The sequence below is a fragment of the Pinus tabuliformis genome, chromosome 1_1 (assembly GCF_031772625.1).
Source record: "Pinus tabuliformis cultivar Carrire ecotype Pingquan chromosome 1_1, CPIR1, whole genome shotgun sequence".
Taxonomy (NCBI): domain Eukaryota; kingdom Viridiplantae; phylum Streptophyta; class Pinopsida; order Pinales; family Pinaceae; genus Pinus; species Pinus tabuliformis.
In genome coordinates this window covers 228905960-228921606 of record NC_142297.1, presented here as the reverse complement: position 1 = coordinate 228921606, position 15647 = coordinate 228905960, and positions in this window count along the sequence as shown.

Below are 15647 nucleotides of genomic sequence, written 5' to 3'. Positions count from 1 at the left end.
TGCCTAACAGTTGATAAAACCACATTGAAAATCTTCAGCCGATTTCTAGGTATTAACTTTGGGTCAATTGTCACCAAGCCATCTGTTGTGTCGTTATGTGTTCCAGAGGTCACTGCAAATAAACCACTCATCTGCAAAATACCTGTCATCTATCTTGACCATCCCTGAGTCAGTCCTTACAGCTACATTTCTTCAACTTGATCTATGATTTTGTGTTGTGGGCTTGCCTGCAACGGATCACTTTCTATCGACATCAGCACATTATCTAGAAAGATGACCTAGAAATCGTCAGTACCTTGAGATCTGCATGCCTCAATGGCAGGTTTCTCGCCTTGGACAACAGTTTACATCATTGACTTTCGATCGAAGGATTCCGTGACATGTTCGACATCAACACATTCATTCACATCTCATGGATTGTACTAAGTACTTTGAGAACCATTGACATCATTGGTGGTCTCTCTCACACTTGTTAACAATTTACATCATCGACTGGTAATCAAGTGGTTTCTACCATGTTCGACATCAACTCATTTATTCGCATGGATAGAATCGTACTATTTCGGGAAGTAGAAATGAAGACCCTGGATCTAGTTTCCACCATCCAGGCTGCGAGGAATTTTGTATTCATTATACAGTAGACTAATCATAAACAAATGGTTGCGTCCATACTGTGACTACATGAGTCGATGATTATGATGTACTGCGAAATCATTCCTATATCAGAGCAGTAGTTAGTTTGTTAGTTAAAGTTTTCAATCTGAGTATGGGAATGCCTACCTCAGCGATGATATGATCTTATATATGTATTTTGTGTTGAATATTTGCAGGTTCCAACTGGGTTCTCCATAAGATAATTCTTGAAATGATAAAGTGCTTCACCCTTCCTAGATGATATGAAACCCTAATCTACTACAGGCTTCGCACTTTAGGGTGCAATCTGTTAAACTAAAATTTGTCACCATGTCTATTTGCAGTCATTATGGCCCCATCAATTGTCATACTGTCCTCCTTGGCAAGTCTTATATCTCTGCTCCTCATGTCAAACTCCAAAAAAGAGAGAAAGTCTTTAAAAGTCAATATAACTCTGGTTACGCAGTTTCTCTTACCCTTACCTGCGTGTACGCACCTCAAGTTCATAATACCAGCGTACTTGTACACTCTATCTGTAAAGGGGTGGGTGCATACTCCTGTAAAGGTCAAAAGGCGCAAGTTTTACTTCAAAAAAGTTACTTGTGGTCGAATCTAGAGCATTCTAGAAGATGGTTTGACGTGGATTGAGTGCCTCCAGATGGTTCATGCATCCCAAAGAAAGAGGAACTTATCCCATCAAGAGGGGATCTATCCCATTGAAAGAGGGGCTTATCCCATTGATGGTGGACCTGATTAACTTCCTCCAAAGCATTATAAATGCAGGCATTGGGGCAGAGGGAGGGGAGGTTGAAAGCTAAACATTCCTAAGGGTAGATGCTGCTGAAATTAGGACTCCCTTATAGAGCTTGAGAGGAGAGATTCCCATCCTTTCTTAGCTTCATTTGGAAGTGGGTGAGTTGATCAAAGTAAAGGAGAACTCTTGCTGGACCCTAGGAGGGACCTGCACAACACAAAGGCACTGGTTGTAATGGTTTCTTTTGTTTCCAATTAATACAATTAAGTTCATTTTTCTCAACAAGTTGTTATATATAATTTGTTTCATAAACTCCTTGGTCTTTATGATGAATATGTTTTATTATATGAGTTATTCAAGTGATATGTAATCGTTTGCTTGTTAGTGAATGCAGGCTTCAAGGAGAAGGAGGAGCTCATCTGGATCGGAGAGGCTTGGCTGCTAGAAACAGCGTTGGACTAAAGGTATGCTTTAAACACCTGGTTGCTTGTATTTTAAATTCATATTTAGGGAAATATAGTGCTTGATTGTTTTGTTTGTCACTAGAAAGCCTTCGCTTCTAGGGAGGTCGGTTATGTCCGCAAACTTGACTCTTTCCGCGTGAAAAAATGGCGACTCCACTGGGGATCGAACCCAGAAGCTCAGTATGATCGAAATTTGACCCCCAAAATTTTTCGGAAGGAGACCTAGTGTTATTATATGATCAAGCTAATGATAAATTAGATGCTGGAAAATTCGTTCCTATGTGGCATGGGCCCTATATTGTCAAGCAAAAGCTAGCGAAAGGGGCCTATGAGTTGGTAGACTTTGACGGGGACTCTTTGGGTAAACCCAGAAATGGACTTTACCTAAAGAGGTATTATGCTTAAATGATAGGTATGGAGAATTTTTAGTTAGGTTAGTTTTTCTTTCTAGCTGGTGTGTTTGTTAGTTTAGACAGTGTGCTTAGCTTAGAGAGTGTTTTTCGTCGTTATTCTGGCTTATCCTGGTTTTACTCTTGATATTGCAGATGTCGATGCCTCTCCAAACATACATTGGATTTGCTGATGGTGCTTGTCGTAGTACACGGAATATCTCTTCCGCAGATTAGGTTATCTATTCGCCCTCTGACGAGTTAGTTTCTATGCATGGGGTGAGCCTCGGTCAAACAATAAACAACATTGCCGAATACAGTGCAGTGATTGAGTTATTGTCTGAATCTATTTCATTTGGGATTCGGAGTTTGATAGTGAGGTTAGATTCTGAACTCGTTGTATTACAGCTTAATAGAGTGTATGCCATTAGAAATCCCGTGTTATTAAGGTTATTTTTGAGAGTGCGTCTCTTGGAACGTGAATTTGATTACATTGAATATCAGCATATTCCAAGGTCTTTAAATACATTAGCAGATGCATTTGCTTCTCGAATGTTAAATAGGCATTTGCAATATTCATACATGTAAATTTAAAAACATTTCATCACACATGTTCAACAGATAAGCCGATAATAATGATATATATAGATAGGAGTGTGTCAAAAAATACATCGTCTTCGATCATAGGTTGAGAAACACCTTATGATCGGCAAAAATGATAAGTACAAAAAACCAAAATGTCACATGTGTCTACAAAACGACCATCCAATCACTGGTGATGATCTCTATATGACACCACTGCACGGGCTACCCTACACAAGAACCTTCTAAAAGGTCCTGGGACTGCGACTACATAGCGCTGAAGCCTGATAGGAATATTGTCTATAGTAGTCTTCAGTATATCTGCTGTAAGACGCTCTAGGTCCTGTTACAACTCAGCTAAAGTCTCTGTGGCCTCATCCTGTGGGGCCAGTGCCGCTGCAACTGGTAGTCTCCTCTCGAAAGGCCGGAGATTGGCTGGACGACGTGGGCCTACATCTGCATTTTGAAAATTATTACTATCAGTTTTGAGACGATATAAAAACAAAAAAAAAAATAGATAATTTAAAAACTTGTGAAAAATGAATTACCTGTGTCATCCCATTGTTCTCCCGGTGGATGAACCATGTCCGGATCTCCACGAAAATCAACTCCGGCATAAGGAAAATCCTGTATAGAAAAGACCTCATCCTCTAACCAGTGAAAGTACTCCAGAGTAAATCGGACAACCTGCGTGCTCTCATCAGGATGACGGGCCATAATCGCAACCCATCGCATCAATTTGGGCTCTCATGGAAGCCCAGCCTCAACAGTGAGCTGCTGTGGGATCAGCATCGGAACCCTCTCTAAACCAAAACTCACAACTAAAGGCCCATAACCAAAAGTCTTTAGCTGTCTGTTTTTGGCTCTAGCCAGTTGGCCCTTTAAATTGGTCAACACAGCATCACACCAGTTGAAAATGGTACCTCGATAGCAATCAATCGCCATCCGCATCTGGGATCCAGTGGCAATGTGTAAAGCGGCAGCCCCACAAAGTCTATTAACTGTAAAAGCAATCACCATAAGTTCAGGGCGGGATATAGTTTTGATCTCTATCCCCTTTTCCTGAGTTTGAGTGTTACACCACTCTAGTCGGAGACTAGCAATGGACTGGCCACCCGGCCTAGTCCCGAACAAAGTCAAGTGTTCACCTCTCTTGGGCAAACCAGTGAGAAAGTAAATATCTGAGGGCTCTAGCTCGAGCTGGTGCCCTCCAATATAAAAGCACTGGTCCTGAACGTTCCATCTTTCTACCAGCCACTCTAGAAAGTGCACTTGGGCCCTCATGCCAGGTATGGCCCAGTATTTGTAAAGGCTGCATGCCTTCAAAGCATCAATGGACGGTTGATGACTAATGGCGGCCAAATCAACATCTTCGTGCTCTCTCTCACGCCAATCAAGTATGGTGAACAATCTACACACCAGAAAACATCCATTAGAATCCATGAAATCAAAAAGTTTTGGTCCAATTTGGAGAATTTGGGGTTTGAAAACCTCTTTGCGCGGAGTACGCACCCCACCTTTAGGAACAGAGCGTGGGTACGCGGGTTCCCTTAAGGCAAGGTGCGTACGCCCGGAATTTTCCCAATTGAGAAAATGTCGGGGTACGCGGGTCCCTAGTGTGGCACCTGCGTACCCCGAAAGGCGGATCTTGAAACCCCAAAGCCTCCAAAAATAAAATCTAGGGCCTAAAAACAAATTCTAAACAGATGAAAATGAAGAGGAGGATGTTGTAGAATACCTGAAAGAGACGGCGTCCGATTTCGACGGTCGGATTCTCTGCAATGTCCATGGGAAGTTTCTTGCCAAAAGCCCTTTTTCTCTCCTCAATAGTAAAATGGTAAAAATGAATTGGTAAAAGCCCTTTTTATAGGTTTTTTGGGTAAATAAATGGTAAATTTGTTTATTTTTCACCATGAAAAGGTATTTTTCAAAGTATTTTTATCTATCTTCAACAGGTATGAGTAATGTGTTGGTTTTTGTGCAGGATAAAGGATTTTCAGGGAAAATTGTCATTTTTTACAAACAAAAACATTAGAGTCATCTTTAAGCCCTTTTCTGACTCCTAAAAAATGAAAAGATTGTCGAGCGTTTCTTTTACACTCGTTAAAATGGAATTAAAAAACGGTCCTCTTATAGCCCTTTTCTGACTGTAAAAACATGAAAAGATTGCCGGATTTTTGTCGTTTCGAATTCGATATTGGAAATAAAAAGACGTGTCCTTGATCGCTTTTTACTTTTCAGGTCAGAGACACTAATCATGAAAGTACTCCTTGGTCGTAAAGATCAAGCGGTTCTCTCAAGTATTATTTTATACTTTTTTCGGGCTTGGGAGACACAAATTTACGAAAAAGGTCAACCCTGGAGTCTTCTTAAATTTTTTCAGACTCTCTAAATTTGAAAAACGCCGAGTTTCTCCTATACTGGACTCGTTAAAATTTCACAGTAAAGGACCTGTTCGATTACAAAAAGGAACGGACCACTCCTTCTTAGGGTTCGAATCTAAACTAAGTTGGACTCATCCGAAGGATGAGCTTATAATCAAGCAAACGTTATCCTCCTCAAGCTTGTAAAAAAATAAAGAGGTACTTGCCAGAAATGGTGGGGGAAAAGAGAGAAAAATGAGCCTATTTGTTATCCTCTGTCTCAGAAAAACCTTATCACCACTCTTGAACACGACACTTTTCATTCACCTGGGTTGGGAAATCCTTTTTCCTAACAGTTGATCAAACCACATTGAAAATTTTCAGCCGATTTCTGGGTATTAACTTTGTGTCAATTGTCACCAAGCCATCTGTTGTGTCGTTATGTGTTCAAGAAGTCACTGCAAATAAACCATTCATCTGCAAAATACCTGTCATCCATCTTGACCATCCCTGAGTCAGTCCTTACAGCTACATTTCTTCAACTTGATCTATGATTTTGTGTTGTGGGCTTGCCTGCAACGGGTCGCTTTCTATCGACATCAACACATTATCTAGAAAGATGACCTAGAAATCGTCAGTACCTTGAGATCTGCATGCCTTAATGGCAGGTTTCTCGCCTTGGATGACAGTTTACATCATTGACTTTCGATCGAAGGATTCCGTGACATGTTCGACATCAACACATTCATTCACATCTCATGGATTGTACTGAGTACTTTGAGAACCATTGACATCACTGGTGGTCTCTCTCACACTTGTTAACAGTTTACATCATCGACTGGTAATCAAGTGGTTTCTACCATGTTCGACATCAACTCATTTATTCGCATGGATAGAATCGTACTATTTCGGGAAGTAGAAATGAAGACCCTAGATCTAGTTTCCAACATCCAGGCTGCAAGGAGTTTGGTAGTCATTATACAGTAGACTAATCATAAACAAATGGCTGCGTCCATACTGTGTCTACATGAGTCTATGATTATGATGTACTGTGAAATCATTCCTATATCGGAGCAGTAGTTAGTTTGTTAGTTAAAGTTTTCAATCTGAGTATGGGAATGCCTACCTCAGCGATGATATGATCTTATATGTGTATTTTGTGTTGAATATTTGCAGGTTTCAACTGGGCTCTCCACAAGATAATCCTTGAAATGATAAAGTGCTTCACCCTTCCTAGATGATATGAAACCCTAATCTACTACAGGCTTCGCACTTTAGGGGGCAATCTGTTACACTAAAATTTGTCACCATGACTATTTGCAGTCAGTATGGCCCCATCAATTGTCATACTGTCCTCCTTGGCAAGTCTTATACCTCTGCTCTTCATGTCAAACTCCAAAAAAGAGAGAAAGTCTTTAAAAGTCAATATAACTTTGGTTACGCAGTTTCTCTTACCCTTACCTGCCTGTACGCACCTCAAGTTCATAATACCTGCGTACTTGTATGCTCTGTCTATAAAGGGGTGGGTGCGTACTCCTGTAAAGGTCAAAAGGCGCAAGTTTTACTTCAAAAAAGTTACTTGTGGTCAAATCTAGAGCATTATAGAAGATTGGTTTGACGTGGATTGAGCGCCTCCAGATGGTTCATGCATCCTAAAGAAAGAGGAACTTATCCCTTCAAGAGGGGAGCTATCCCATTGAAAGAGGGGCTTATCCCATTGATGGTGGACCTGATTAACTTCCTCCAAAGCATTATAAATACAGGCATTGGGCCAGAGGGAGGGGAGGTTGAAAGCTGAACATTCCTAAGGGTAGATGCTGCTGAAATTAGGACTCCCTTATAGAGCTTGAGAGGAGAGATTCCCATCCTTTCTTAGCTTCATTTGGAAGTGGGTGAGCTGATCAAAGTAAAGGAGAACTCTTGCTGGACCCTGGGAGGGACCTACACAACACCAAGGCACTGGTTGTAATGGTTTCTTTTGTTTCCAATTAATACAATTAAGTTCATTTTTCTCAACAAGTTGTTATATATAATTTGTTTCATAAACTCCTTGGTCTTTATGATGAATATGTTTTATTATATGAGATTCAGGTGCTATGTAATCGTTTGCTTGTTAGTGAATGCAAGCTTCAAGGAGAAGGAGGAGCTCATCTGGATCGGAGAGGCTTGGCTGCTATAAACAACGTTGGACTAAAAGTATGCTTTAAACACCTGGTTGCTTGTATTTTAAATGCATATTTAGGGAAAGATAGTGCTTGATTGTTTTGTTTGTCACTAGAAAGCCTTCACTTCTAGGGAGGACGGTTATGTCTGCAAAATTGACTCTTTCCGCATGACAAAATGGCGACTCCACTGGTGATCGAACCCAGAAGCTCACTATGATCGAAATGTGACCCCTCGAAATTTTTCGGAAGGAGACCTAGTGTTATTATATGATCAAGCTAATGATCAATTAGGTGTTGGAAAATTCGTTCCTATGTGGCATGGGCCCTATATTGTCAAGCGAAAGCTAGCAAAAGGGACCTATGAGCTGGTAGACTTTGACGGGGACTCTTTGGGTAAACCCAGAAATGGACTTTACCTAAAGAGGTATTATGCTTAAATGATAGGTATGGAGAATTTTTTGTTAGGTTAGTTTTTCTTTCTAGCTGGTGTGTTTTTTAGTTTAGATAGTGTGCTTAGCTTAGAGAGTGTTTTTCGTCGTTATTCTGGCTTATCTTGGTTTTACTCTTGATATTGCAGATGTCGATGCCTCTCCAAACATACATTGGATTTGCTGATGGTGCTTGTCGTAGTACACGGAATATCTCTTCCGCAGCTTGGGTTATCAATTCGCCCTCTGACGAGTTAGTTTCTATGCATGGGGTGAGCCTCGGTCAAACAATAAACAACATTGCCAGATAGAGTGCAGTGATTGAGTTATTGTCTGAATCTATTTCATTTGGGATTCAGAGTTTGATAGTGAGGTTAGATTCTGAACTCGTTGTATTACAACTTAATAGAGTGTATGCCATTAGAAATCCAGTGTTATTAAGGTTATTTTTGAGAGTGCGTCTCTTGGAACGTGAATTCGATTACATTGAATATCATCATATTCCAAGGTCTTTAAATACATTAGCAGATGCAATTGCTTCTCGAATGTTAAATAGGCATTTGCAATAGTCATACATGTAAATTTAAAAACATTTCATCACACATGTTCAACAGATAAGCCGATAATAATGATATATATAGATAGGAGTCTGTCAAAAAATACATCGTCTTCGATCATAGGTTGAAAAACACCTTATGATCGGCAAAAATGATAAGTACAAAAAACCAAAATGTCACATGTGTCTACAAAACGACCATCCAATCACTGGTGATGATCTCTATATGATACCACTGCACGGGCTACCTTACACAAGAACCTTCTAAAATGTCCTGGGACTCCGACTACATAGCACTGAAGCCTGATAGGAATATCGTCTATAGTAGTCTCTGGTATATCTGTTGTAAGATGCTCTAGGTCCTGTTTCAACTCAGCTAAAGTCTCTGTGGCCTCGTCCTGTGGGGCCGGTGCCGCTGCAACTGGTAGTCTCCTCTCGAAAGGTCAGAGATTGGCTGGACGACGTGGGCCTACATCTGTATTTTGAAAATTATTACTATCAGTTTTGAGACGATATAAAAACAAAAAAAGAATAGATAGTTTAAAAACTTGTGAAAAATGAATTACCTGTGTCATCCCATTGTTCTCCCGGTGGATGAACCATGTCCGGATCTCCACGAAAATTAACTCCGGCATAAGGAAAATCCTGTATAGAAAAGACCTGGTCCTCTAACCAGTGAAAGTACTGTGGAGTAAATCGGACAACCTTCGTGCCCTCATCAGGATGACGGGCCATAACCGCAACCCATCGCATCAATTTGGGCTCTCGGGGAAGCCGAGCCTCAACAGTGAGCTGTTGTGGGATCAGCATCGGAACCCTCTCTAAGCCAAAACTCACAACTAAAGGCCCATAACCAAAAGTCTTTAGCTGTCTGTTTTTGGCTCTAGCTAGTCGGCCCTTTAAATTGGCCAACACAACATCACACCAGTTGAAAATGGTACCTCAATAGCAATCAATCGCCATCCGCATCTGGGATCCAGTGGAAATGTGTAAAGCGGCAGCCCCGCAAAGTCTGGTAACTGTAAAAGCAATCACCATAAGTTCAGGGCGGGATATAGTTTTGATCTCTATCCCCTTCTCCTGAGTCTGAGTGTTACACCACTCTAGTCGGAGACTAGCGATTGATTGGCCACCCGGCCTAGTCCCGAACAAAGTCAAGTGTTCGCCTCTCTTGGGAAAACTAGTGAGAAAGTAAATATCTGAGGGCTCTATCTCGAGCTGGTGCCCTCCAATATAAAAGCACTGGTCCTGAACATTCCATCTTTCTACCAGCCACTCTACAAAGCGCACTTGGGCCCTCATGCCAGGTATGACCCAGTATTTGTAAAGGTCGCATTCCTTCAAAGCATCAATGGACGCTTGATGACTAATGGCGGCCAAATCAACATCTTTTTGTTCTCTCTTGTGCCAATCAAGCATGTTGAACAATCTACACACCAGAAAACATCCATTAGAATCCATGAAATCAAAAAAATTTGGTCCAATTTGGAGAATTTGGGGTTTGAAAACCTCTTTGCGCGGAGTCCGCACCCCGCCTTTAGGAACAGAGCATGGGTACGCGAGTTCCCTTAAGGCAAGGTGCGTACGCCCGACATTTTCCCAACTGAGAAAATGTCGGGGTACGCGGGTCCCTAGTGTGGCACCTGCGTACCCCGAAAGGCAGATCTTGAAACCCCAAAGCCTCCAAAAATAAAATCTAGGGCCTAAAAACAAATTCTAAACGGATAAAAAACAAGGGGAGGATGTCGTAGAATATCTGAAAGAGACAGCGTTCGATTTCGACGATCGGATTCTCCGCAATGTCAACTGGAAGTTTTTTGCCAAAAGCCCTTTTTCTCTCCTCAACAGTAAAATGGTAAAAATGAATTGCTAAAAGCCCTTTTTATAGGTTTTTTGGGTAAATAAATGGTAAATTTGTTTATTTTTAACCATGAAAAGGTATTTTTCAAAGTATTTTTATCTATCTTCAACAGATATGAGTAATGTGTTGGTTTTTGTGCAGGATAAAGGATTTTCAGGGAAAATTGTCATTTTTTACAAACAAAAACATCAGAGTCATCTTTAAGCCCTTTTCTGACTCCTAAAACATGAAAAGATTTCCGAGCGTTTCTTTTACACTCGTTAAAACGGAATTAAAAGACGGTCCTCTTATAGCCCTTTTCTGACCGTAAAAACATGAAAAGATTGCCGGATTTTTGTCGTTTCAAATTCGATATTGGAAATAAAACGACGTGTCCTTGATCTCTTTTTACTTTTCAGGTCAGAGACACTAATCATGAAAGTATTCCTTGGTCGTAAAGATCAAGCGGTTCTCTCAAGTATTATTTTATACTTTTTCAGGCTTGGGAGACACAAATTTACGAAAAAGGTCAACCCTGGAGTCTTCTTAAGTTTTTTCAGACTCTCTAAAATTGAAAAACGCCAAGTTTCTCCTATACTGGACTCGTTAAAATTTCACAGTAAAGGACTTGTTCGATTACAAACAGGAACGGACCACTCCTTCTTAGGGTTCAAATCTAAACTAAGCTGGACTCATCCGAAGGATGAGCTTATAATCAAACAAATGTTATCCTCCTCAAGCTTGTAAAAAAATGAAGAGGTACTTGCCAGAAATGGTGGGGGAAAAGAGAGAAAAATGAGCCTATTTGTTATCCTCTATCTCAAAAAAACCTTATCACCACTCTTGAACACGACACTTTTCATTCACCTGGGTTGCGAAATCCTTTTGCCTAATAGTTGATCAAACCACATTGAAAATCTTTAGCCAATTTCTGGGTATTAACTTTGGGTCAATTGTCACCAAGCCATCTGTTGTGTCGTTATGTGTTCGAGAGGTCACTGCAAATAAACCATTCATCTGCAAAATACCTGTCATCCATCTTGACCATCCCTGAGTCAGTCCTTACAGCTACATTTCTTCAACTTGATCTATGATTTCGTGTTGTGGGCTTGCCTACAACGGGTCGCTTTCTATCGACATCAGCAAATTATCTAGAAAGATGACCTAGAAATTGTTAGTACCTTGAGATCTACATGCCTCAATGGCAGGTTTCTCACCTTGGACGACAGTTTACATCATTGACTTTCGATCGAAGGATTCCGTGACATGTTCGACATCAACACATTCATTCACATCTCATGGATTGTACTGAGTACTTTGAGAACCATTGACATCACTGGTGGTCTCTCTCACACTTGTTAACAGTTTACATCATCGACTGGTAATCAAGTGGTTTCTACCATGTTCGACATCAACTCATTTATTCGCATGGATAGAATCATACTATTTCGGGAAGTAGAAATGAAGACCCTGGATCTAGTTTCCACCATCCAGGCTGTGAGGAGTTTTGTATTCATTATACAGTAGACTAATCATAAACAGATGGCTACGTCCATACTGTGTCTACATGAGTCTATGATTATGATGTACTGCGAAATCATTCCTATATCAGAGCAGTAGTTAGTTTGTTAGTTAAAGTTTTCAATCTGAGTATGGGAATTCCTACCTCAGCGATGATATGATATTATATATGTATTTTGTGTTGAATATTTTCAGGTTCCAACTGGGCTCTCCACAAGATAATCCTTGAAATGATAAAGTGCTTCACCCTTCCTAGATGATATGAAACCCTAATCTACTACAGGCTTCGCACTTTAGGGGGCAATCTGTTACACTAAAATTTGTCACCATGACTATTTGCAGTCAGTATGGTCCCATCAATTGTCATACTGTCCTCCTTGGCAAGTCTTATACCTCTGCTCCTCATGTCAAACTCCAAAAAAGAGAGAAATTCTTTAAAAGTCAATATAACTCTGGTTACGCAGTTTCTCTTACCCTTACCTGTGTGTACGCACCTCAAGTTCATAATACCTGCGTACTTGTACGCTCTGTCTGTAAAGGGGTGGGTGCGTACTCCTGTAAAGGTCAAAAGGTGTAAGTTTTACTTCAAAAAAGTTACTTGTGGTCGAATCTAGAGCATTCTAGAAGATGGTTTGACGTGGATTGAGCGCCTCCAGATGGTTCATGCATCCCAAAGAAAGAGGAACTTATCCCATCAAGAGGGGAGCTATCCCATTGAAAGAGGGGCTTATCCCATTGATGGTGGACTTGATTAACTTCCTCCAAAGCATTATAAATACAAGAATTAGGCCAGATGGAGGGGAGGTTGAAAGCTGAACATTCCTAAGGGTAGATGCTGCTGAAATTAGGACTCCCTTATAGAGCTTGAGAGGAGAGATTCCCATCCTTTCTTAGCTTCATTTGGAAGTGGGTGAGCTGATCAAAGTAAAGGAGAACTCTTGCTGGACCCTGGGAGGGACCTGCACAACACCAAGGCACTGGTTGTAATGGTTTCTTTTGTTTCCAATTAATACAATTAAGTTCATTTTTCTCAACAAGTTGTTATATATAATTTGTTTCATAAACTCCTTGGTCTTTATGACAAATATGTTTTATTATATGAGTTATTCAGGTGCTATGTAATCGTTTGCTTGTTAGTGAATACAGGCTTCAAGGAGAAGGAGGAGCTCATTTGGATCGGATAGGCTTGGCTGCTACAAACAGCGTTGGACTAAAGGTATGCATTAAACACCTGGTTGCTTGTATTTTAAATGCATATTTAGGGAAATATAGTGCTTGATTGTTTTGTTTGTCACTAGAAAGCCTTCGCTTCTAGGGAGGTCGGTTATGTCCGCAAAATTGACTCTTTCCGCATGACAAAATGGTGACTCCACTGGGGATCGAACCCAGAAGCTCAGTATGATCGAAATGTGACCCCTCGAAATTTTTCAGAAGGAGACCTAGTGTTATTATATGATCAAGCTAATGATAAATTAGGTGCTGGAAAAATCGTTCCTATGTGGCATGGGCCCTATATGGTCAAGAAAAAGCTAGCAAAAGGGGCCTATGAGTTGGTAGACTTTGACGGGGACTCTTTGGGTAAACCCAGAAATGGACGTTACCTAAAGAGGTATTATGCTTAAATGATAGGTATGGAGAATTTTTAGTTAGGTTAGTTTTTCTTTCTAGCTGGTGTGTTTGTTAGTTTAGACAGTGTGCTTAGCTTAGAGAGTGTTTTTCGTCGTTATTCTGGCTTATCTTGGTTTTACTCTTGATATTGCAGATTTCAATGCCTCTCCAAACATACATTGGATTTGCTGATGGTGCTTGTCGTAGTACACGGAATATCTCTTCTGCAACTTGGGTTATCTATTCGCCCTCTGACGAGTTAGTTTCTATGCATGGCGTGAGCCTCGGTCAAACAATAAACAACATTGCCGAATACAGTGCAGTGATTGAGTTATTGTTTGAATCTATTTCATTTGGGATTCGGAGTTTGATAGTGAGGTTAGATTCTGAACTCGTTGTATTACAACTTAATAGAGTGTATGCCATTAGAAATCCAGTGTTATTAAGGTTATTTTTAAGAGTGCGTCTCTTGGAACGTGAATTTGATTACATTGAATATCATCATATTCCAAGGTCTTTAAATACATTAGTAGATGCAATTGCTTCTCGAATGTTAAATAGGCATTTGCAATAGTCATACATGTAAATTTAAAAACATTTCATCACACATGTTCAACAGATAAGCCGATAATAATGATATATATAGATAGGAGTCTGTCAAAAAATACATCGTCTTCGATCATAGGTTGAAAAACACCTTATGATCGGCAAAAATGATAAGTACAAAAAACCAAAATGTCACATGTGTCTACAAAACGACCATCCAATCACTGGTGATGATCTCTATATGATACCACTCCACGGGCTACCCTACACAAGAACCTTCTAAAATGTCCTGGGACTCCGACTACATAGCATTGAAGCCTGATAGGAATATCGTCTATAGTAGTCTCTGGTATATCTGCTGTAAGACGCTCTAGGTGTTGTTTCAACTCAGCTAAAGTCTCTGTGGCCTCGTCCTGTGGGGCCGGTGCCGCTGCAACTGGTAGTCTCCTCTCGAAAGGTCGGAGATTGGCTGGACGACGTGGGCCTACATCTGCATTTTGAAAATTATTACTATCAGTTTTGAGACGATATAAAAACAAAAAAAGAATAGATAGTTTAAAAACTTGTGAAAAATGAATTACCTGTGTCATCCCATTGTTCTCTCGGTGGATGAACCATGTCCGGATCTCCACGAAAATTAACTCCAGCATAAGGAAAATCCTGTATAGAAAAGACCTGGTCCTTTAACCAGTGAAAGTACTCTGGAGTAAATTGGACAACCTCCGTGCCCTCATCAGGATGACGGGCCATAACCACAACCCATCGCATCAATTTGGGCTCTCGGGGAAGCCCAGCCTCAACAGTGAGCTACTGTGGGATCAGCATCAGAACCCTCTCTAAGCCAAAACTCACAACTAAAGGCCCATAACCAAAAGTCTTTAGCTGTCCGTTTTTGGCTCTAGCCAGTTGGCCCTTTAAATTGGCCAACACAGCATCACACTAGTTGAAAATGGTACCTCGATAGCAATCAATCACCATCCACATCTGGGATCCAGTGGCAATGTGTAAAGCGGCAGCCCTGCAAAGTCTGGTAACTGTAAAAGCAATCACCATAAGTTCAGGGTGGGATATAGTTTTGATCTCTATCCCCTTCTCCTGAGTCTGAGTGTTACACCACTCTAGTCGGAGACTAGCGATGGACTCGCCACCCGGCCTAGTCCCGAACAAAGTCAGGTGTTCGCCTCTCTTGGGCAAACCAGTGAGAAAGTAAATATTTGAGGGCTCTATCTCGAGCTGGTGCCCTCCAATATAAAAGCACTGGTCCTGAACGTTCCATCTTTCTACCAGCCACTCTACAAAGCGCACTTGGGCCCTCATGCCAGGTATGGCCTAGTATTTGTAAAGGCCGCATGCCTTCAAAGCATCAATGGATGGTTGATGACTAATGGCGGCCAAATCAACATCTTCGTGCTCTCTCTCATGCCAATCAATCATGGTGAACAATTTACACACCAGAAAACATCCATTAGAATCCATGAAATCAAAAAAATTTGGTCCAATTTGGAGAATTTGGGGTTTGAAAACCTCTTTGCGCGGAGTACGCACCCCGCCTTTAGGAACAGAGCATGGGTATGCGGTTCCCTTAAGGCAAGGTGCATATGCCCGGCATTTTCCCAACTGAGAAAATGTCGGGGTACGCGGGTCCCTAGTGTGGCACCTGCGTACCCCGAAAGGCAGATCTTGAAACCCCAAAGCCTCCAAAAATAAAATCTAGGGCCTAAAAACAAATTCTAAATGGATGAAAATGAAGAGGAGGATGTTGTAGAATACCTGAAAGAGACGGCGTTCGATTTCGACG